Source organism: Pogoniulus pusillus, chromosome 16 (genome assembly GCF_015220805.1).
Source record: "Pogoniulus pusillus isolate bPogPus1 chromosome 16, bPogPus1.pri, whole genome shotgun sequence".
In the NCBI taxonomy this organism is placed as follows: Eukaryota; Metazoa; Chordata; class Aves; order Piciformes; family Lybiidae; genus Pogoniulus; species Pogoniulus pusillus.
The window spans coordinates 11,345,999-11,368,830 of record NC_087279.1 but is presented as its reverse complement, the minus strand read 5'-3'; the positions used below and the strand labels follow the sequence as shown (position 1 = coordinate 11,368,830).

General features: G+C 40.3%; 1 protein-coding gene across 9 annotated transcripts in view; it reads left to right on the top strand.

Moving 5' to 3' along the window:
* The window catches only part of DOCK3 (dedicator of cytokinesis 3), a 205,719-nt gene that overhangs the window by 39,381 nt on the left and 143,506 nt on the right, over positions 1-22,832 (top strand). The window lies entirely within an intron of this gene.

Here is a 22,832-nt window from a genome sequence, read left to right as displayed (position 1 = left end):
TTACTTACATTGGATGGTTTTTGTAGCAGCAACTATAACCTAGTTAAAAATTCTCTGCGTACTTCAAAATCACCTTTTTTATTGCTGAGTAATGGAACTTAAATATATGATGCTTTTGAAGGAATAAAGATGACACAAGTTTTACAGTTCTGGGGGCAGATGTTTTAGCAGGGTGTGTTGCAGTAGGAGAAGGGGTAATGGTTTTAAACAAAGATAAAGGGAGTTTAGACTAAATATAAGGAAGAAACTTTTTACAATGAAGGCGGTGAAACTCTGGCCGAGGTTGCCTAGAGAGTGGTAGGTGCTCTATACCCAGAACTATCCCAGGTCAGCTTGGATGGGGCTCTGAGCAACCTGAACTCAGCTGAAGGAAAGATGGACTAGATGACCTTTAAAGGTCCCTTCCAGCCCAAGCCATTCTATGAAAAGAGCACACTGTGCCCTCTCTTTAAATAGGTAGTCTGAGTGCAGATAGATACATGGCACTGGAAAATAGAAAAACGTTTATTTACTTTCTGCTCTGCCTGTATCCAGCACAGAAACACCAAGATTTAGTAACTACTTTCTGTTAGAACAGTGACTTTTTGTTTTTCAATCTGATCTACTTGGTTTGGATTTTCCTACTTTCACTGCCATTGTACAAAATCCTTGGAAGGGAGCTCACAGGAACTGTACTATGTAAACACTGTCTGCTGAATTGCTCATAACATGGGTGCAGTTTCTGATAGCAGAAGCTTGACCTGCTATGTGTGTGAATGTGTGTGTCCATATATGTATGTGTGTTCTCACTAAGTGTGTTGACCCTCTGCCTTCAGTTACTGTTTTTTGTTTGGCTCAGGCATTGTATTGTTCTTCAGATTAATTTGGGCATGTTACCCATCTCAGTCTGTGGAAAACCTAGGGAATTTACAAGTTTCTGCTTACACTTTTTCAGAATTACAAAGGCTTATAGAGAGATGATGACAGTGATTCCCTTCCCCAATACAGTACTTCATAGGGAGTGGAAGAGGAAAGAGAAGTAAGGTGATTATGTGTACCACTATGGGAATCTGAGCTTGTTCCCGCTCCAAAGGGACAAAGAGGGAGCAGAACAGTAACAAAACTTGGGAAGATTTCTCTAGGTATAGAGGTGGATAAAAAGATGTAAAGTTGTATTTGTTATGGTGAAATGTTTGTGTGTGGCTCTCCTGTAGTTGCCTACACCAGTGTAGGACTGCCATTGAGGCAGGAAAATAATACCAGTAAGGTAGGTCACTTTCTCTCTTAGCCGGTATGTGTTGATAAGATTTATTATTTTTATACTGCTTCTAAATAGAAGATCTGCAAGTTCTCTGTCAGCTTTTGTTAATTAGGTCAAACAAGACTCCTGTGAGTTGTTAAGTCAGCTAAAGAGATCACTGAAACTCACAGCTGAAGCATAGTAGCTATTTTAACAGCAAAAAAAAAGAATTCCTCAGAGTGTAAGATGTGATATGAGGACTACTTCTGTTGAAACAGCAGATGACTGTAAAGAGACCAAACATAATTGCCTAATTTAGAATTTGGTCAGATCAATAAAGGTAATTTTCTACTCTTATGCGGAAGGGGAGCCAGGGAGTGGAAGTGTAGAGTAACTTCTTGTTTCATTTTAGAACTAAGACCTAAAGGTGTTAGGAATAGATGGACTTTTTGCCATCTAGGTCTGAAGCAAATTTCCTGTTGCCTTCTTTCAGATTTTCTGAGGGATCATGTCAGGGAAAAGAGAATGGGTAAAAGGACATAGTGAAGTCAAAACTGTCTGTCCTGAGCGTTTCAGAGCATCCCTAAAATTGAAGTCTTGGTTCAAAACTCCTATTAAAAAAGCTATTTCCTGAATCACTAATGTACTCTTGTAGGGGAGCATCTTACAATTTTATTTAGCCTTTTGCTTCATGTCTGATAAAACGTGAAACTGCTGATGCATTTCCTAAATACATAGAAAAAAATGTGGTATGATCTAAACCAGACATGTTGCATCTGAGGTCTGCTTCAGAAGGCCTCCCTTGAAAGAACACAATTCCTTCAAGTCAAGGCTGAGCATGTTTCACACACACTTAGTTCTGTGGAAGCAAGTCCCTGGAAAGATGAAGTATTTGTACTGAGGCATATGTACAGAAGTGGTATTGCAGAGATACGTGGCCAGTTCTCTCTTCTTTCTCTGAGTCATTTTCAAGGTTACCTGCAAATATGAAATTCCTTTAGTGTGATTGTTCAAGACATTGTGAAAGAAACATCTAAAGCGAGTTCTTGCTATACTCCTAATGCCTAGCAGCAGTATGGATATTTTTATGTCCATATTTGAAGTGAAGGATAGATCTTCCTGGAGGGACCAGGAACTCGTGTATAGGTTTGAGGTGCAGCCAATAGTGTTAAGTGCTGCACAGAATGTAAGGGAAACTTCAAGCAAATATTTGCACTTTCAGTAGCTCTAGTTCTTCAGTTTCTCTAAGTGAGCAGTGGGGTGGAAACATCACCTGATTACCTAGTGACATAATCAGAGGCTTTTAGCAGATTGTCCTTTGATTACTAGAAAATACCTGAACATTTTTCCTGATTGAGTTGTGAAGGGTATGTGCAGAATGATTTTAGGAATGCAGAATGATGAACACTAGTGTTGGGTGTCTAAGGTAGATGCTTTTATGATTTGGGATGTTCAGTCATGAAAAGTGAAGCTGGAGAGAAATTGTAGTTGTGTAGAATAACCCAGGTTGGAAGGGATCTCTAAAGATACCTGCTCCAACCTTTTGTGGGGAGCCTAGATGAGATCACCAGCACCCTGTCCAATTGCATCTTGAAAACCTCCAGCAAAAAGGACTCTACCATGTCCTTAGGAAGGTTGCTCCAGGGAATGACTCTTCTTACTGTAAAAAACCTCTCTCAGTGCAACCTGCACCCTTTGCCCCTTGTGTTCTCTGTGTGTCCCCTTGTAAAGACAGAACTTCCACCCTCTTTGTAGTCACTCTGTAAGTAGTAGAATACTATGATGGTTTCCCTGAGCTGCCTTCTCCAGGAAGAAAAGCCACACTTCTTTGTTTATTCTCATAAGTCAGGTTCTCCACCCTTTGATCATCTTCATGGTCCTTCATTGGAGCCCCTCCATTCTGCCCCCATCTTTCTTGAATTGTGGGGACCAGAAATAAAGACCACAACATAGAAGTGTCAGGGTGTGATTTGCATCTGTGTGTTACCTTAGGTAGAGAAAAGGTTTTGTACCTAAAATCATAGACTTTTATGCTGCTTAGATTGACTTTTCTCTGGAAGGTTCAGTAAAAGTCCTTCTCATGCTCTGTGAATTGAGACTTGCTTTTAGATTAATTTATTAGCTGTGGTTTCTTGGAGGTCTTTAGTGGATGTCATGACTTCTGCATTTCTTCTTTGGTGAAACAGTCCTTATGTAGAACCTACACTAGATACTTATTAGGTCACTGCCATAAAATGCAATCCATTTCATGACATCTCCCCATTAGCACTAATGTGCCTGAAGTTCAGTTGGACTGCTTCGTATTTTATGGTCATAAAGAATTTCCATGATTATTATTTTTCCCTTCTTTATTTTTAAGAGATTTAGTGCAGTTGGTCTCTCATAGTGTGATTTATCTTTGAAGAATTCAGTTTCTGTTTTTTGGGAGAGTAAAAGTTAATTTATACACAGGTCTTGTATCATTCAAATTTGAAAAAGTACAATAATTACTTTGAAAGCTACTTTGCTTCAAAGACCACAGAACCTGTGGTTGGTTGTGAGATTTAAAGAAGAGTACAACAAGGAGCAGCATATGCAGTACATTTCACCTTCCATTTCCTTCCACATACAGATTTATGCTGTCATTTAGGATTGTTAAGATCAACTAGACAGTTCTTATGGTTTTTTTTTTTTAAACAAACAAAATACTGACTTCAAGATAAAGACTTCAGAGTCTTAATCAGACTGAATTGGAGGGCTGTATGCCTCCAGTTACCATGGAGATGGGTAGATTTTAATAGATTTGAAAATAAAGACAGAATTAAATGTAAGTCACCTTCTGGTGTCCTTGGCAAGTCCTGCTGTGGCAAGCTATGTGCAGGGTGTTTTTAGAATTTCTTGCTTTGTAGGAGTATGTTATTTAGTGATTGATGTGGGAGGTCAGAATGTGCTCTTTTCTTTTGCTGAATAGATGAGAATGGCTGCCTGCTTGATACTGAACCTCAGAGCAAATTGTGGGGGGATTTGGAGGGGAGTCTTTGAGATTGAGTTTAAATTGGTGACGTATTAGCTAGTCTGTAGTTAACAAAGAGCTCTTGCCTTTCAGAGCAATAGGCAGGCTACCACATGCTGCAAGCAGTGTTGCAGTGTGCATGTAAAGCACTCATGCAATACTGAAACATGGGAATTTGGTTTTATTGAATACTGGTTTAAAACTAGGTGTGAACAGCAAGGAAATAGAATAGAATTTGCTCAGGGGAAGCCAGTGGGTGACCTGCAGGTCCTGTCAAGCGGTTTCTTTTGTACAGTAAACAAACTGAAGCCTTAATTGCAGTGGACCAGAAAAGGAGTTATAATTTAAATATCCAAAAAGGAGTTTGAGAGCTCTTTCATCTGTAATGGGAGACCCTCACCTGGCTTGTTCCAAATATGATGTTATGACAGTTACTTTTGAAGTAGTGGCAAATGCTAGTGTGGTTTGAAGAGTGTGGAGAAGGGGAGGAAAAGGGTAGGGGAAAATCGAAGTTTGGCTCTTTGGAGTGAGTGAGCAAGCTGGTGTGCATATGGAGAACTTAAAAGGCAAAAGACTGATCATCCCAAGTGAGTATTTGTTGGAACTCAAAGGACAGTTGTTTGGATTTCATTTTATAGGAGACAGATACTTTTTTTAACAGAGAAACTAAGAACATCTGTCCTTTTGGCAGCCTGTGTGGCACTGTTGTCAATGTGGTACCAAGAAACTAATTTTAATCTCTACCATGTAACACAATTATATTTGCTTTCTAAGGGGAGTGGCTAACAGAAAGTTTCCTAAGTGAGAGGATTAGAAAACCAGGGCTGAGATTATGAGTTAGCATATTCATGAGTGTACCAAAACCATGGTGGTGACTGGAGAGTCGGACAGCGCTGTAGCTGCAGCAGAGGATGGCCAACACTTGGCCTGCCAAATTTGACAACCCTCTGCATTGTTTCATTTGGCTGGAGAGGAGGTAGTGGTTGATGACTGTGTCTTTTTAAACAAACAGGAATAAGAACTCATCTTAATTTAAAAGCTCAGTGGTAAGCCTGGGAAATGTATAGATACTTAATTTTACAGAAGATATTAAGGTGAAATTAAAACATGTAATGAGATTATTGAAGACTTGTTCCTTATTTCAACTTCCAGCCACATGATTGTGGATGTACTGGAGCAATAATTGGCAAATAAAGCCCACTGTAAAAGTATATGTTGCAAAGAGAGTTCAGGAACTGGTGTTCTCAGTTGTCTACTTCTCTAAGTTATGAGATGTTTAATGTTATTGTCACTTAGCATGTGGCGTATGTATGGTAACAAGGCTGTAAACCACTTTCCTTCCTCATGCTTAAGCTGTTCTCCGGTGAATAATGAGTGTGACTTCTGGAAAGAGGGAGAGCCACCCTCCAGGTGGAACAAATACAGTGCTCTCCCAAAAAGGGTTCTGACCTTACTTCTTCCATGGCAGTATTATAGGAGATATCACAAGCTAGTTGTATAGAACTAGTGGACATGTCTCTACTTAAATAGTTCAGCCATAAATGTTGCTTAAATACTAAAATACTGAGTGCCAAGTTTGATTTCACAGTTTTCAGCTGCTAGCTCTGCTTCTTCAGGTAATGAAGATAATTTGATTGCACATTTATCCCTAAAAATAACATAATGCCTTTGAGGGGGGAAAAAATACTAAACAGATGATGGGAAAAGTCAACTCCAAAAGATAAATGAGTTTAGAGCACCCTGATGGCTTAGAAAACAAATACTCATTTCTTGCTAGGGCCAGTAGTCACTGCCACTCATAACTGAGGATCCAGTGTTGCGATGAGCTCCAGTACATGTTACAGAAAATAACTGTTGCTGAAATAATGGAAAACAAATCATGTGTGGGACTATATTATTATCTAATAATAGCCACTGATATATGTATACCTCTTTGTATCAGTGACTTCCTGCTGATGCAGTGTCCAGTTTGTTTTCCTTCAACACAAATGCATGCTGCTGCTAGTGGTTCGGAAGGGCAGAGCTTAAGGTACATGAGCACTGCTCACTCAAGTACTACGTCTTGCACGTGTGCAGCCAAGAGTGGCTTCTGTGGTTGTTGAGCAAGCAAGTGCCAGAGATGCAGGAAACTTGGGAACCCTGTGCTAGAGGTGAGGAGTAGTAACCGTGTCCAGAAAAATTTACTCTTTAAAAACAGCATTCAAAGCCTGCCTTTGCTTAAAGTCGTGGCCTTACCAGTTCAGATTGCCTCCACATGTGACCTGTCGTCATGAGGCACTCTGGGGCCAATGCAACTATATTAATTCTGTCTTGCCCCTGTGTTTTGTTGAGGCATGAGTGAACTTTGTAATCTATGTAAGGATTTTCATACATTTGGAAGGTACCAAATCCAGAACTCTGTCTGAAGTTCAGGGGTATTTTTTCAGTTGTCTTAATACACAATGTGAGTTCCAAGGCCTTTACAAGCAGGGGAAATAGTGATGTCTTTTCTGTCCTTCGCCATTTGGGTGTATAGCTGTTTGATTAAAATGAAACTGCAGTTGACAAAGCAGTTTTTGCTTTATTCTTTCAGATATGTCCTTAGAGGCGATGGGGAATTGGTAAATGCTTGCTCTGTAGGCTGTGCGAGAGCAGGCATTCAGAAATGAGGCTGATTGCATCCTTTCAGAGGGAATGGGAGTCTCTTTTTTAATACCTTCCAGGACTTTGCCCGCTGATGTAAGCTGGCACTGCAGCTAAAAGAGGTGGCTTGTCTCTTTCCTGCCCTCTCCTGCCCTGTGCCCGGCTCCCACCCCATCCTTTCTGGTAGCAGTGAGCAGAGGAGCTGCATGTTCCTGTGCTGCCACTCGCAGCTGAGAAGGGGTAGTTTGAGCTTCTTTTTGCTTAATCCAGTGGTTAATGCCTTTTGATAGAGCTGTTGATATTTATCAAGGATGCAGATTTATAATTATTATATTGCTGTAAGTCTTCTATTTAAGATTAATACTTACAAGTTTCTTTATTGCATTAGCTTAGGGTCAGTTTATTTTGTACAGATGCATATGTTGTCAGTGTGATCTAATACAACAGTTACAGTACTGGTGGTCATCTCAGTGCTGTTTCTTTTCCACATCTTCTTTTATTGACGGCATTTACTGTTTTCTTTTGAGTCAGGGTAGGCCAGTAGAGAGTTGAAGGCAGTAATTTTCCTTTGAGAATCCATCTGTATCTTTCTCCATTATTTTTCCTGATCACCTCAGAACTTAAGGTAATAATTAAAGACTTCTTTCTGTTGTATATATGACATGGCAATGTGAGTTGCCCTGCGGAGTGCATACCAATGAAGCATGGAGTTACTGTTTTAGAGGAGCAGTACAGTAACATTTTTGTTCTCAGAATTTCTCTTTTGACCCTAATAGCTCAAGTTTAATTTGAAATGCACAAGGCCAGTTACCTTCTGCAGTGAGATTAACTTATGCAGCTTCTCTGCAGATGAGATTTCTGCCTAGTATCTAGCGATTGTCAGTGGTTTTCCTGATTCCATCAAATGAACTTGTTACTTTCTTATTAGAGAGGCATAATTGGAAACCTGCTCAGTTAGGATTTAATGAATTTCTAAAACATTGCATAGAAGAGTGGCTCAGTGCTGAAAGAAAGTTATTTTATGGAAAAACTGGGAAAGAACAGGAGCAGAGATTTCCTTTTTAACCTTTCCTTACTAATGAAAAGGGAGCTGTAAAGAAACAAGTGTATAGCAGGATGTCATGAATCTGTTGATAGAGCTAATGGAATTACTGTAAAGAAAACATTAATTATGGAATATTTTGTACAATGGAAGAGAGAGAAGGAAAAAATATTATGTTAACCAGCATGATGGAAGTTTTCTAACAAATAAATAATCATAAGGGCATTGCTTATAGATATTATTAATATCTTCATTTCGTTTGAATGTATGTGGTGACAGAAACTTGATGTTGAAAGTTATTGGTCCATGTGCTGGATCCTTAGGTACATATGGTGTATTTTTAGTATTTCAAAGATATTCTTTTGTTAAGTGAAAGAAACTGCTCTGTCACTTTGACTAGGAAAGTGCATATAATTTAGATGTTGTGTGCTTTTTGGAGGTGTCTAGCCCTGTCGTCTTTCTCCTGCTCAGTCAAGAAGACGTGTCCAGTGTGATGGATCTGAGTTGACACAATGCTGTACTCTGAAGACAGTCCCTAAGTTTCTCAGAACTCATGTCAATTATTCACTGGATTTCAGATGTTAAAAAAAACAACCCCCCACTCTGAACATCTGGAATCTTTGAATTGTACTTTTATACAGGGAATTCAACTACTGCATTTGTTTCATCTAACTCCAGTCACATAATTTGTCTGCTTTTGTCTCATGCTTTTTCAGGATCTTAACTTTTGCTTCTCGTTAACTCTTAATCTCTCAATCACAGAATCACAGAGTGTTAGGGGCTAGAGGGGACCTCAGAAGATAATCTAGTCCAACTCCACCACTAGAGCAGGATCAGCTATACCATATCACACAGAAACACGTCCAGGCAGGTCTTGAGTATCTCCAGGGGGGGAGACTCCACAACCTCCTTGGGCAGCCTATTTCAGTGTTCTGTCACCATCACAGTGAAAAAATTTTTCCTGACGTTTATATGGAACTTCCTATGCCTTAGCTTCCACCCAGCGCCCCTTGTCCTGTCACTGGGCAGTCCCTTGTGAGGTACTTTGCAGGTGGTCCCAGGTGATGCATGTTGGTGATTCTGTAATGTACAAGTGTTTATTTTGATGAAACCTCAGTATGTTTTCTTCTCTTTCCTTAATTTTATCAGGCACTTTCTTCTTTCCTAAGTGACTTTATTTAATTGTTAATCTAACTTCTACAAAAGGGAACAAGAAGTGGGATAAGAATGACTTCGTTTTCCCTGCAATTAAAAAATTCTCTGGATGATTCATTTAGCTGGACAAAGCGATAAACAGATGTTTTAGTTATTAGTTCAAGAGGTGATCTAGGGTAGGGTGTCCCTGCACATGGTAGGGGGGTTAGAACTAGGTGATCCTTGTGGTCCAACCCTGACTGATTCTATGATACTGTGATTCTAGGTGCTAAATATAGTGAAATGGGGAAGGAAAACACTGCAACCAATCCAGTATTAGGAAGACACAAGCCAAAGATAAATTTTCTGTCATTTTTTGTCTGGCCCTTGTGTCACAGCATGTAAACAGAATGGCAGTTTGTTTTAGGGGAACTAGCAGCACCGCTGACAAGAATTGGGAGGATGATTGTAATGAGCCAGTTTGGCTTGTTGTTGGATTTTGGTGTCAGACTCTGAAGTAGCTGCTGAGTTTGCTGTCTCAGATGTAGAGATGATTGCAGGCATGTCAGTTCTTACTGTAATGCTGTAGACTGTCATCATGTAAATCCACATTAGAAACACATCTGAGTGCAATTATTCCATTAAACAGTTACTCCATTACCAGCACAGTATTCTAGGAACAGCATAACTGTGACTTGATGTTTCTGCTGAAACTAATGGCTTTGCTGTGTTATAAAGCACAAAATGGTCACATTCAGATAGTGGCAGAAGGAGGAAAGACAGATGTTAGACATATTTCCTTATTTGAAAGAATGCTCCTGTGTGAAAAAAAATCTAAGATAAATCTTTTCTGGTTGTCAGTTTTATTTATCCTAGAAAAGCCACACACTGTTTTAGGATGTAATTTTTTAGTACCTTAGTTCTTCATTCCACTTCCATCTTTCAGGTTATTTTGGTAGGCACATCTGGGAAATACATCCTCACAGGCATTGCCAAAAGAAGTTAGAATTTTCTTCTGCATGGACATTAAGTTAAAGCATGTATACACTGTGTGACTTTATGATGCAAGTAGTGGTGCTGGTTTTCAGTTGAGAGTATTACTGTGCAGTGAAAGCCAGCATATTTCTGATGGAGTTCTCCCATTGTACATAAATCTGTTTCTTATGAATCATCTTTTGTTAAAGGTGATCAGGTTGGCCTGGCTGGAGTCTTCAGAGGAGTGATCCTTCAAACACTCTAGATAATCCCCTCTCCTTCTTTCTTCTACCCCCTGCCCTATGATGTTGAATCTAATTATGACCAAAACAGTTTTTTTTTCCTGGAAGTGGCTGTGTAGAGGGGGAGAATCAGTTTTAGTGCTTCTGTCCTCAGGACTGCAGTGTGATTTCATCTGTGCTGTGAAGCAGAAGGTGATTCAGACAGGATCAGATTCAGGCTCCACATCATGAGCTGCTTATTGCAGTGTTGCATACGTACACCAGTGTCTGTGCCTCTGCAGTGGGATTTGGGAATTGCCTGGATGGCTGCTAAACATCTCTAATTCTTTTGCTTTTTTTCTGGCATATTGGGTTTGTGATGGGGCTCACTGTACAAGTGCCAGTCACAGTGCCTGGAAAGGGGACAGTGGGTTCAGACAATCAGAGGTTTGAGACTGCTCTAATTGTTGCTTTTTTAGCAGCATGTATCTTTGGTGAGCTAAACTGGCTGAGCTGCCACAGCCTTGCTTTTGAGAGTGGTTAGTTATGAACAGTTTTAAAACTCTTTTATAAAAAGAGTCTGATGGCAGGAGCTGTTATGCTGTTTATCACAAAACTCTTCTGTTGTGGAACTTGATTATTGCTGTGCTTGCTATCTCCATCATAGTTTTGAGTTTAAAGTCAGTCACCACCCTCTGAGCCTGGTAGGCCACCAGCGTTCCATCCGACTTAGAATCTTTGTCCAGTCTGTATCTCACAGACAGGGCTTACAGCATGTGCTCTCCAGGAGATGTACCCTGGCCGTGCCAGGCCATTACCTATTTCTGACCTCAAGTCTGAAAAGTTCAGGGTTGAGGTTCACTGTCTGCTAGTGCTAACTGTCTTCAGAAGTTGTCAACTGTGTCAGAGATAGAAACTGTGTACATCCTTGAATCTGATTACAGGTTGCACTGATTGGGTTAACAATATGTGTGAGACTTCTTCAGGCGTTAGCTAACCTTCCCATGATGCTATCATTAAAGAAATTAGCAGTATGGAATTAAATATAGCATTTACTAAACAGTTTAAAACCAGGTGAAGTGATAACAAAGCAGTTGAAAATGGAGAATTGTTTTTCAGTGCTGCTGCTTCTAATAGAACCTGCAGGGATTTGCTCTTGTCTCTTTGTTATTCACTGGGCTCATAACAGGAATCAGAAAGAATTGGTGCAGTCTCTGAGAATTTGCTGATGATGCAGAAGCAGAAAGTTAAATAATGATTAGTTCAGGAGTAGTGTGGTTTCTGTCAGATACTTGGCTCATTTCAACAGCATCTATTCCAATACATCCAAATATAGAAAGGACCTACAGATGGTGTGTCATGGGGTGCAGTGACACTTAACATGATGAAACATTATTGTGGCTAGCCAGTTGAACATCAGCCTCTTTCTTGATTTTGATAGCTAAGAGGATAAGAAGTCTTGCCTTTATAGACAGGGGGCAGAGGAGGAGAGTAATTGAAAATTTCTCTGTGTAGAATAAATGAGGTGATGATGGAGCGACTGCTACTGATTCTGCAGTGTCCTCTCCAGCATGAGCGTGGAAAAGACAGAAGGATTTAGAGCTAATCTGAAATACTTGATTCTGGCAGGGCAAGAAGTGGTAGGAGAGGGAACCTAGAATAGGAAAGGAAGATGTAGAATGGATCTTCAGGTGACCTAGTCCATCTAACTCCTCTAAGGCAAGTTAATTTCTAACTATGATGTTTTCAACATGTGCTTGTCTTGCTTCAAAAAAAACCCAAACAGGTATTATGCAGCCTCTCAAAGTTCAGTACTTTCTGGCCTATGCTGTTAAAAACATTATTCTGAAGCCTATGATGAATTGTCCTTGCTGCTTGTTATTTTCTGCTTGCCATGGTAAGCAGAAGAGGCTCTTCTTTCTTGAAGGTTTTGGATTTAAATTGTTTTCCTAGGTCTTCGTGTTTCTAGACTAAACAGCCAAACACTCAAACCCAATATTTAGATTATATGATGTCAACTGAATATTCTCATTAGTGCTTTAAATAATTACCTGCTTATCTACACTTGCTCAGTGTAAAATAGATAAAAAAGACATATCTAGAGAAGTATATAAATAGAAGTGAGACAATATTCCAGCAACAGCCTGACAAGTACCAAGCAGAGAGAGGAAATTACTTTGTAGGTTTACTCAGTCCAAAAGTTCATTGAGGAGGCAGCCTATTTAGGACTTGTAAATGGGTACATAGAGAAGGCTTTCAGGTAGATGATTGCTAATTGAGGTAATGTGTCAAAAATCTGTCTGAATCAGTCAGTTCTGTGAAAAAACAAAGTCCAGTATTTGCAAACTGAAGCTGTGCTAATTGAGACTAGAAATGAAGCCACTTTTTAATAATTAGGGTATTTAACAATAAATTAGTTGTGAAAAGCAGTTGCTTGTTTATTACTGATCTCTTTAAAACAAGACTGGATTGCATTTCAAATGATCAGTTGCCACGTTATCTTAGAGGAAGTATGTTGCAGCAATCTGTGAGCTGAGTTTCTATGGCATGTGCCCTGCAGGAAGTCAGACCAGATAATCACAATAATCCTTTATAGTGCTGGAATTGATGAATCTTCAAATCTGTTTAGTCAGGACCAGCTGTGTTGAAAAACAGCATTACTGAAACACAAAGAATATGCTAAGAAGTGGATATACTACACTGATGTCTTTTATGGTCTTTCAGGCAAGAGAGTTGTAGGCAAAAGTGTAATGGGTTTTTAGGAGTCTTCCTCTAGTGATGTCTTTCAGAGATGATGTGCTAATTCTTGTATCCCTTAGAACATATTCTTTGTGGTTTTTGGTGACTTATCTACTTGGCAAGGACACACTTTCCAGCTATTTATGTATCAACTGTAGAAAAGATTGACATTCAATACTTTTTTTTTGGCTTCCTTAAGTTACAAACTCTGTAGAGAACAGCAGATATTTTGGATATCCCTGCGTGGGAGATCACCAGAAGTCATTCAGATGCTGTGTAAAGGTGTAAGGGTGAGTCAGTAGCTAGTTCTGCTTTTGAGAGTGTACTGATTTGGCAGATGAGAATCAGTAGTGTCCTTGAGGGTACTGCATTACCAGACATGCTGTAGTTCAGTCAGGACAGAATGCTGACATCATGCTTGACTTACCTGTTAACTGGAGTTTGAAACCATGATAGCTAAGCTGAGTGTTAGCCTGTGTAATGATCTTTTTCTTCCTTTCCTTTTGGCTTTAGTCTATGAAACATCCTCTTACATTTTAAGCACCAGTGAAAACTTCTAGCTTGGAAGGTGACCCTATTTAAAACAGGTGAAAAAACATCTCAGTATTCCACACTAACAGGAGTGCTTTGGTTATTTGTTTTGTGTAGCTATGAGATACCCTAAGTGGAAGAGCATGGAATTGTTCTGATGTTGTTTGGACCTTTAACACCTGCAGTTTTTACAGCTGCCAGCCACAGGTTCATTACAAATATTTGCAGTGCTATTGTGACATTTGAATTAATTCCTTATCCTGGAGTTTGTGCTTGTTTTCTGTTTTGTTTTGTTGGGTTTTTTTTCAGCTCTCTCTCTTGTCTTGTAACTATTTCAGTTTTTTATTTACCAAATTCTTGAATATTTTGCACATAAAAACAGGTATCTGGAAAGAAGCTTTATTTATAATTTACATCCTACTTGCTGCATTCTGCTTGTTGGTTGTTTTTTCCCCCCTTTTTGACTACTAAATTGTAACTAATATTTTCAATCCTGCTACATTATGAAGTGGCTATCAGCTCAGTGCCAGAGTTTACGGCTGGTCTGCTTCACACACTCTTTCATGAGGTGAAGGAGCTTATCTTTAACTTGCATGTGAATCAGTTACTATTTCACCAGTATTCCTCCTGAAGCCATATGTGGTGCTGCATTTACTGTCAAGGCAGGAGAAATTACTTGTTTATATAAGGCTTGCTTTGATGGATCGGACTATTCTTACCAATGTTTCTGACTGTTCTGAAACCCATCCTGTCCCAGAGTATCTGAGCTGATCATGCAGTGCATTTCCATTTGCTTTTAGCTGTCTGGAAGCATCTTCCCTAAAACATAGAGATGCTCTGCACCTAAGCACAGCCTTTCCTGCATGGTTCAGAGTCCTCTATCAGCAGGGCTATCAAATAAAACAACTTCTGCTTTTACTAGTGTTGTGTCCTTGACCTGGCAGCTGAGACAGAGGTTCCAGTCAAAGGCTGCTATCAGTGACACAACTGATATTGTCTGGATCTTTCTCTTTAGAAAATACTTTATTCATCATGTGTAAACAGCAGGTCAAGGAAGGTGATTCTTCCCCTCCCCTCCACTCCACTCTGGTGAGACCCCTCCTGGATACTGCATCCAGTTGTGGAGCCTCTATTACAAGATGGATCTGGACATGCTAGAATGTGTCCAGAGAAGGGCCATGAGGATGATCAGAGGGCTGGAGCTCCTCTCCTATGAAGACAGACTGAAAGAGTTGGGGTTACTCAGTCTGGAGAGTAGGCAGCTCCAAGGAGACTTGAATGGGGCCATCTAGTATCTGAAGGAGGCCTACAAGAAAGCTGGTGAGAGACTTTTTAGGCTCTCTGGTAGTGATAGGAGTGGGGGAAATGGAGCAAAACTAGAGGTGTGCATATTCAGATTGGATGTTAGAAAGAAGTTTTTCCACCATGAGGGTGGTGAGACACTGGAACAGGTTGCCCGGGGAGGTGGAGGTGGTGGAAGCCTCATCGCTGGATGTTTTTACGGCCAGGCTGGATGGGGCTCTGAGCAACCTGATCTAGTGTGAGCTATCCCTGCCCCCAAGGCAGGGGGTTGGAGCTAGATGATCCTTGAGGTCTCTTCCAGCCCTGGCAGTTCTATGATGCTACAAATGTTAAACTCTGAATTGGAACATGTAAGAAAGGACAGTTACTTACTCAGTAGTAACAGTTGTTGTTTTAAGTCTGTGGATCCCATGACCTGCCCTTTATTTCTCCTTCTGTTGTGTTCTGAAGTAGGAGTACCACGGATGGTTTGCATAAATAAGAGCTGTGGCTTCTGCATTCATTTTCTTTTTTTGTAATAGTAGAGGGAGGCTTATAATATGTCTGAGGCAAAAATGAGCATTACTTTGGAATATGTTGATGCGTCAATTCGACTTTGAATAGATGGAAATAGCTCAAAGAACCATGAAGAATCATTACTGTCAGTAAGGAGAAGATACCTGTGTATAAGGGAATTCTGATTTTCCTTTTTGTCACAGTTGTGTATTTTGTATCTGGTGTTTGAAAAGTACTGCACTGTAATGCAGAACAGAAACAGAAAATGTGAAAATCTGAAGAGTTTTCAGTTAGAAGACTATTTTAGATGATCAGCTTACCTTCCAAAAACCATCCTCAACTTAGAGGAAGAATATACAGCATTTAGCTTCCTCTTTAGGAAACTAATAAAATAAAATGTGTTATTTTCTGAACTCTGCCAAGTAAGTAGAGGAAAATTAAGACTTCCAGCATGTATTGCAGTTATGCTATAAGCATCTGGGTGAAGTAGTAGAAGTGTGTTAATACTTCAGTTACATTGCTAGGTAAATGGGCTAGAATTCTCTCCTGTGAAGTATTTTCCTCTCCTGGGCAGTAGTCCTGATTTTGAAAGCTTCTTCAGTTAAGGTTTAGGATTGGAACATCCTAATAATTCAGGAAGAGAGACTGTTTTTTTTTTTTTCTCTATCTTGCTCCTTTTTCCTCTCCTTCTGAAAGGCTTAGGATTAATTTTTCTAACGTGTACATCAGTTGTGATTGTTATCAGTAGCATTGGTTCAGCTGCCATCCCCTGACAGAACTTCTGCACCTTAGCTCATTCTGGGTTTCAGTGTATCAGATAAATGTGCTGGATTTGCCCATCCTGCCTACACAAAGATGTGTTGTATTACCTGTGCTGCCTTTGCACGAGAATAAATGCTGCAGATAAACTTGTACTTCCTACAGACCTCTATCTAAACAGTAGGATGCCTCTGATCTAAAATCAATTTTTTTAAGAACAACAAGTGGGATTTTGGAGTCAGTTATGTAATTTTAATCTTTTATTGTAATTTAGGGAAGCTGTGCTGCTTACTGTGGGAATTACAATAAATGCTAATTATAATGCCAAGTAGTTGTTTACAGAATAAGTGTTACATAATAAAAATAGACCTTTTTTTTCCCAATGTTGTTTACTGACTACAACAGATTTTTGTGACTAAAATCCAAACAAAATGACAGATACTATCACAGGTTAAGGCATAAGAAACCAATGTGCTTGTTTATGTAGAACTATTCTTCTGGAGTTGAAAATTGTCTCCTGTGGAGGAATGACATTTACTGGAATCTGAGAGGCACAGCTGAATCTTTTTTGCAGTGGAGCAACATTGAAATGTCTCTACCTTTTTTTCTTTTATTTTTCCACTCAAGAAGTACATAGTTGGAAGAGTGTTGGAATGCATTCAGCCATTTTCACACAGAAATGTTGCAGGACAAATGGTGGCATCATGCCCAGGATCATTAATTACAAAATGCACTAATCAAACTGGTCTGCAAACAATGGTCTATGTTCTGTGTTTTATTGGAATAATAGTGTGTGTTTTGCTTGTGCTTTTCCCTTAACATTTGAATGCCTCTAATACACTTCAAAACAACTTCTCTGGCAAAGTCTTCTCCAGCATAATGCCCCTGTATTGAATGACCTGCATGAACACCCTTGCAGAGACAAAAGATTGTTAGGGGCATTTATGATTACACATATTGACCTGCTTCTACAGGTTCTGTGTTGTCTCCTGCTATGTTTGTCAGGTCCAAAACAGTAGTGGTTCTTCTGGACCACTCCACATGGGTAAATAAGGATATAGGCTGGATGTTAGGAGGAAGTTCTTCACAGAGAGAGTGATTTGCCATTGGAATGGGCTGCCCAGGGAGGTGGTGGAGTCACCGTCCCTGGAGGTGTTCAAGGAAAGACTGGGTGAGGCACTTAGTGCCATGGTCTAGTTGACTGGATAGGGCTGGGTGCTAGGTTGGACTGGATGATCTTGGAGGTCTCTTCCAACCTGGTTGAGTCTCTGATTCTATTAATATTCTATGCTGCATGACACTGCATGAGAGAAGCTGGGAAAAGGATAAAAGTATCAGGTTATATACCTGAACTCTTCTGGATGTGTGAGGTTGCTGTTAAGTGTGTAAATAGCATTGAAAGAGCAGATGTTCAGTTCAGTGCAATGGAAGTGCTTTGGGTAAAAATACATCTTTTGATTTCAGAATTTGGCACACCAGTGTAAGGCACTGCTAAGGGGAAAATATTTGTCTGTCAGCACTTGTTATATACTGTAATCAGTTTGAGTTTCTTGTTAGATAATTTTCATGTAAGTTGTAATTTAGACAGCTTGACTATTATTAATTAGAGTAAATACTATTAATGCACTTTCTAATAAAGATAATTATGCTTATTCAGAGTGGAAACAAGAATTTAACTCTACCTTAAGACTGATGCAAAAGGTAATATAATTTCTGTCAGGCAGAAAAAGACCTTAAAAAAATGATTTATGGGGGTCATTTATTGTATTTGCAAAAGAATGCAGCCATTTAGTCACGGGTAGAAAGCGTTCTTCTGAATAAGTTCTTTTGCATTTAAATAATGGTAAAAAGCCTACTAAAAGTATGAAATATAGAGGCTTCCACACTTACTCAATACTGCTTCAGTTTCTTTCAGAGCAAAATGTTTTCATTTATTACCTCTCTGACAGGTAAATACTGCCAGTTAGAATAGAATGCAGTGTCTTCCTCAGTTCCTCCAGATTTATGTCTTTCTCAGATGGAGGCTGTACTGCTTTCCCTTTTCTAATACATCAGAAGATAAATGGGTTCTGCTGGCATGCAGAGACAGTGGTTCCAGCAGGAGGCATTTTGAATGACTGTAACAGAGATGGCAGCAGGAGGTTGAAAACCCTCCTTTCAGCCAAATTTACCAATATTCCAAGCTTCACAGGACCAGAACTTCTCGGGGAAACAAGAAATAAACTTGCTGTGGACCGAGATAATCAGTTCTTCCTCTGGAAGTCCACGCAATTCAGCAAATATATTTTGGGATGTAAAGTACCATTATGACTGTGATTTTGATGAAAAGAGGGGACACAAGTCTACAAGGAAAAATAGAAGGTGATGATGGGAGCAGGCAACATTCAATACCAATTTTAGTTCTGCTGGGGCCTCATATATATGGGAGCAAGGAAGGGCAGGTAGAGAATGTGTAAGTTTGGCATCCTTAGCTGCAGTGCCCTTGAGAGAGTAGAGCTCAGGATCCTGAGAGCAGAAGGCAGGGCTAAATGCAGGGTCACAACCCTAGACTTCAAGAGAACACACTCTGACCTCTTTGAAATAGCCCCACGGCACAAGGCCCTGGAAGGAAGAAGGATGCGAGAAACTTGGCAGTTTCAAGAATCACCTCATCCAAGCTCAGTCAAGGTTGGTCTGTCCCAGCAAGCAGAAAGTTGGACAGACAGGCCAATAGGTTTGTGTGGTTGAACAAGGATCTCTTAGTAAAAGTCAAGCATAAAAAGGAAGTGTATGGAGCTGGAAGCAGGGAAAAGAAATCCAAGAGAGATACAGAGGCATCATCCAAACATGCAGAGATCGGATTGAGGAGAACTTACATTTCACCTGGAGCTATGGCTGGCAAGAGATGTCAAAGGCAGAAGGAGACTTCTTTCAGTACATAAACAGTAAAAGAATAGCCAGGGAAAATGTAGGATAGCTTCTGGAAAGGCAAGGGTCCTGGAGACAAGGTGTAGAAAGGGTGAGGTGCTGAATGCCTTCCTCAGTGATCACTAGAAATCCCAGGTCACAGAGGCCACTGGAAAATGGGGGGTTGAGAATGACATCCCTGGAGACATTAGGGGTCACGCTTGAGGGAGTTCTGAGCTACCTGCTCTAGCCAGCCTGAGGGACATCCCTGCTTGCTGCAGGGTTGGACAGGATGACCTCTTGATGTCCCTTCCAACCCAAACTGTTCTGTAACTAGAAATGCCAGAAGACTTGTGATAACATCTCCAGTTTGGACAACACTGAAAACACCTATGGCATGTTGCTAGTTCAACACTATTCCCTCCACAGAAGACAGGATCATGACAAGAGACAAAGTGCTGCTTTAGCTAATGACCATGAGCCTCTCATGGCACCACCTACACAGGCATTTGGTTATTCTGTAGCCAGCAGGCTACTGACAGGGACCTCAGAAGGTCAGCTAGCCCAACTTTCTTGCTCACCAGCGTCACTCAAGCTGCTCAGGCCCATGTCTAGAGAGCTTTGGAATTACCTCCAAAAATAGAGACTTCATGACCACTCTGGGCAATCTTTTACACTAAAGTTAGTCACTCTCACAGAAAAGTGCCTCCTTATAACCACGTAGACCCTGCTCTGTGCCTTGTTCTTTCCTGTGTTGCTGCTGCTGCAGTGTTTCCTGGGCACCCTATGGCATGATGTTTGTATCTATGAAAAGCTGTAGGGCATTTGGATTGCAACAGATACATGTCATTGGGTTTTTGGACTTGTTGATGGATAGCTTTGATTTTAAGCCTATTTGATTTAAAGCCACTATTTCACTTTTGGAGCAGATCAAGTACTTTAGTTGTTTTCTGTTTATCATGAAAGATTTAAATGTAACTGCATTTAAGAAAAACATTTTATGTAGAAAAGGGCAATCCATGGAAATGAGGAAATTATTTTGGAGGCAATCTAATTGCTGCTTCACTGTGCAAAGTTTCTGGTAAAGCACATTAAATGTTCATACATACAGTAGGGTAGGTTAGCATAAATTCTGCACAGATGGAAATTTCTAGTACATTTCAGAGAAAGTGGAAATGAGTGAGGGGTAGAGTTTGCATAGACACTGCTGGGGTGAGGATGCCCATATGAAATCAGCTTCTGTATAAATTAAGGCCTCATATCACAGGTTTTAGTCTTTTGAGATTTACTTATTTATTTTGCAACTTGGGGAAAGGCAGAATTCTTATGGTTTCTACATGAGTTCACTGGTGTAAATTCAATACAACTCTTGGGGATTTCACTATTTGGAAAAAGCATATGGATATAGTGTATCAAAACCAAGTTACTGCTCTACTTAAGTACAGTATATTCTGACTCAAGGGAGGATATTCTTCCCTTGTACTTAGCTCCTGTCAGGCCACCCCTTGAGTGCTGTGTCCAGTTCTGGGCTCCTCAATTCAAGAGAGATGTTGAGATACTGGAACATGTCTAGAGAAGGGTGACAAAGCTGGTGAGAGGCCTGAAACACAGCCCTATGAGGAGAGGCTGAGGGAGCTGGGGATGTTTAGCCTGGAGAAGAGGAGGTTCAGGGGAGACCTCATTGCTGTCCACAACTGCCTGAAGGGAGGCTGCAGCCAGGTGGGGGTTGGTCTCTTCTTCCCAGGCAGGCAGCAACTGAACAAAGGGACACAGTGTGAAGTTGTGCTACGGGAGGTCTAGGCTGAATGTTAGGAGGAAGTTGTTGCTAGAGGGAGTGATTTGCCATTGGAATGGGCTGCCCAGGGAGGTGGTGGAGTCACCGTCCCTGGAGGTGTTCAAGGAAAGACTGGATGAGGCACTTGGTGCCATGGTCTAGATGACTGGATAGGAATGGGTGCTAGGTTGGACTGGATGATCTTGGAGGTCTCTTCCAACCTGGTTGAGTCTCTGATTCTATTAATATTCTGTGCTGCATAACACTGCATGAGAAGCCAGGAAAAGGATAAAAGTATCAGGTTATATAACTGAACTCTTCTGGATGTGAGTTTGCTGTTAAGTGTGCTGGAGGTGTTCAAGAACAGCCTGTGCCATGATCTAGTTGACTGGATAGGACTGGGGGATAGGTTGGACTGGATGATCTTGGAGGTCTCTTCCAACCTGATTGATTCTATGATCCTACAATTCAGGTATGTCATTTAATCTGATACAAAGCTTGTAACACCATCTATGCTTATCTTGCAAAAGCTTTAGTTTGGTGGTATGCTCTTTCCTTTTGTCACATGTTGATATTTTAAGCTGTTATACATATTTTCATTGTCAAAAGAGTCTGAAGAACTTTTCCATCACTAGTTAACTCTGCTTTAGTACACATTGTAAATTGAAATGCCCTCTGAATACAGTAGACATTCAAAACAGAATTATGTTAGTGTCAAGAACTCAAAGCTAAAGGCTATGAATAGTCATAGGGGAGAATAAATACTACCCATGTTAATACATCCATAGTAACAATTAGAGAACTAACAAATAGAGAACTTAGGGGTGAAAGAACCAATAGAGACCAAAACTGAGGTGGCCTCTTTTTGCACTCTGTAACTTGTTTGGCAGGTGAATGTTCTTTCTTGGGGTGCTCTTAAGAAATGTGAGCTCAGCCTTAGGCTCTTTGTGAAAACTCCAGGGTGGTACCACAACATTTTTTAAGGGTGATTTTTAGTTTTAATTGGAGAAAGTTGTAGTTTACTTAATTTCATTCTTGCTTGGCGTTACTGTTCCCTGTGTCTTTTCTTTTGTAACTTTTGTGTGCTGGTTTGAAGCAGGCTAGAACGTTTTGGTGAGAGAAAGTAGATAATTGGCTGTGAAAAGAAAACAGTGGTTATGTCTCCTTCCCTCACAGTCTCGCTGAGAGGTATGGGAACAAGAAAGTAAACATTAGATAACACTTTTCACCATTTTCTCACTCTGCTTCTGGCTTCAGACTGAGCTACATCTTCCTAACCTCACTGCCACTAACCTTGCTTCTTAACCTCTTGGCTGAACCTCTTTTCTTCTTAGGACTGGGGTAAGGTTGAGAGGGGCAGGGGGAAGGTGCAGGGGTGGTTGAGAGCCCCTCCTGGGAACTCAGGTTTCTGGGAAGGGAGTTGTGTTTCTGTATTGTTTTTACCTTGTCTATTTCTGTATCTAACTGTATATATTGTAAATATCTGCTTGTATATTGTGCTGCTGTAAATAAATAGCTTCATTTATATTCCCAGAGTCCGGCTGAGTTAGCTGGGGTACCTTCTAAATTTGGGGGGGGGTGGGTAACAGCCAAACCACCACACTTCTGTTAGTGTCCATTTTAGTTACATAATAAACCAGGACCAGGACCAGATGTCTAGGTATATATACAGAACAGGAGAGTATGTGCAAGTACTGTGCTCTCAAATTGCTTTGCTTTTCTGTGGGTGCCAGGCTTGGTACCTGCATGCTGTTCATATCTCTCACACAACTTTTACTTCAGTTCCTTTCCCTGTTTCTGAGACATCCTTGTCCTCACCTGTAAAGTCTGACCTTTATTCGTCAACAGGCATTTGAATGCTGTCTGGTTTGATTGGTAGTATTTAAGGCTTGCATGGTAATAATATTAGAGATAATAACATTGTTCTAAAAAGATTGTAAATGTTGCAGAAATGTCTGCATTCTGACAGAGCTTATCTATAAAATAACTGGCTTAATTAAAAAATCTGGCAAAACTGGAAAGGCAAACAGGAGTGTTGTGTTGTTTCCAGCTTTGCTATTCCCTTTCATGTGCTCAGGATGCTTCCAGGCTTTAATACCTACTTTAGATCCCAAAATCCACAACAAGGAACCTGGGAAAAG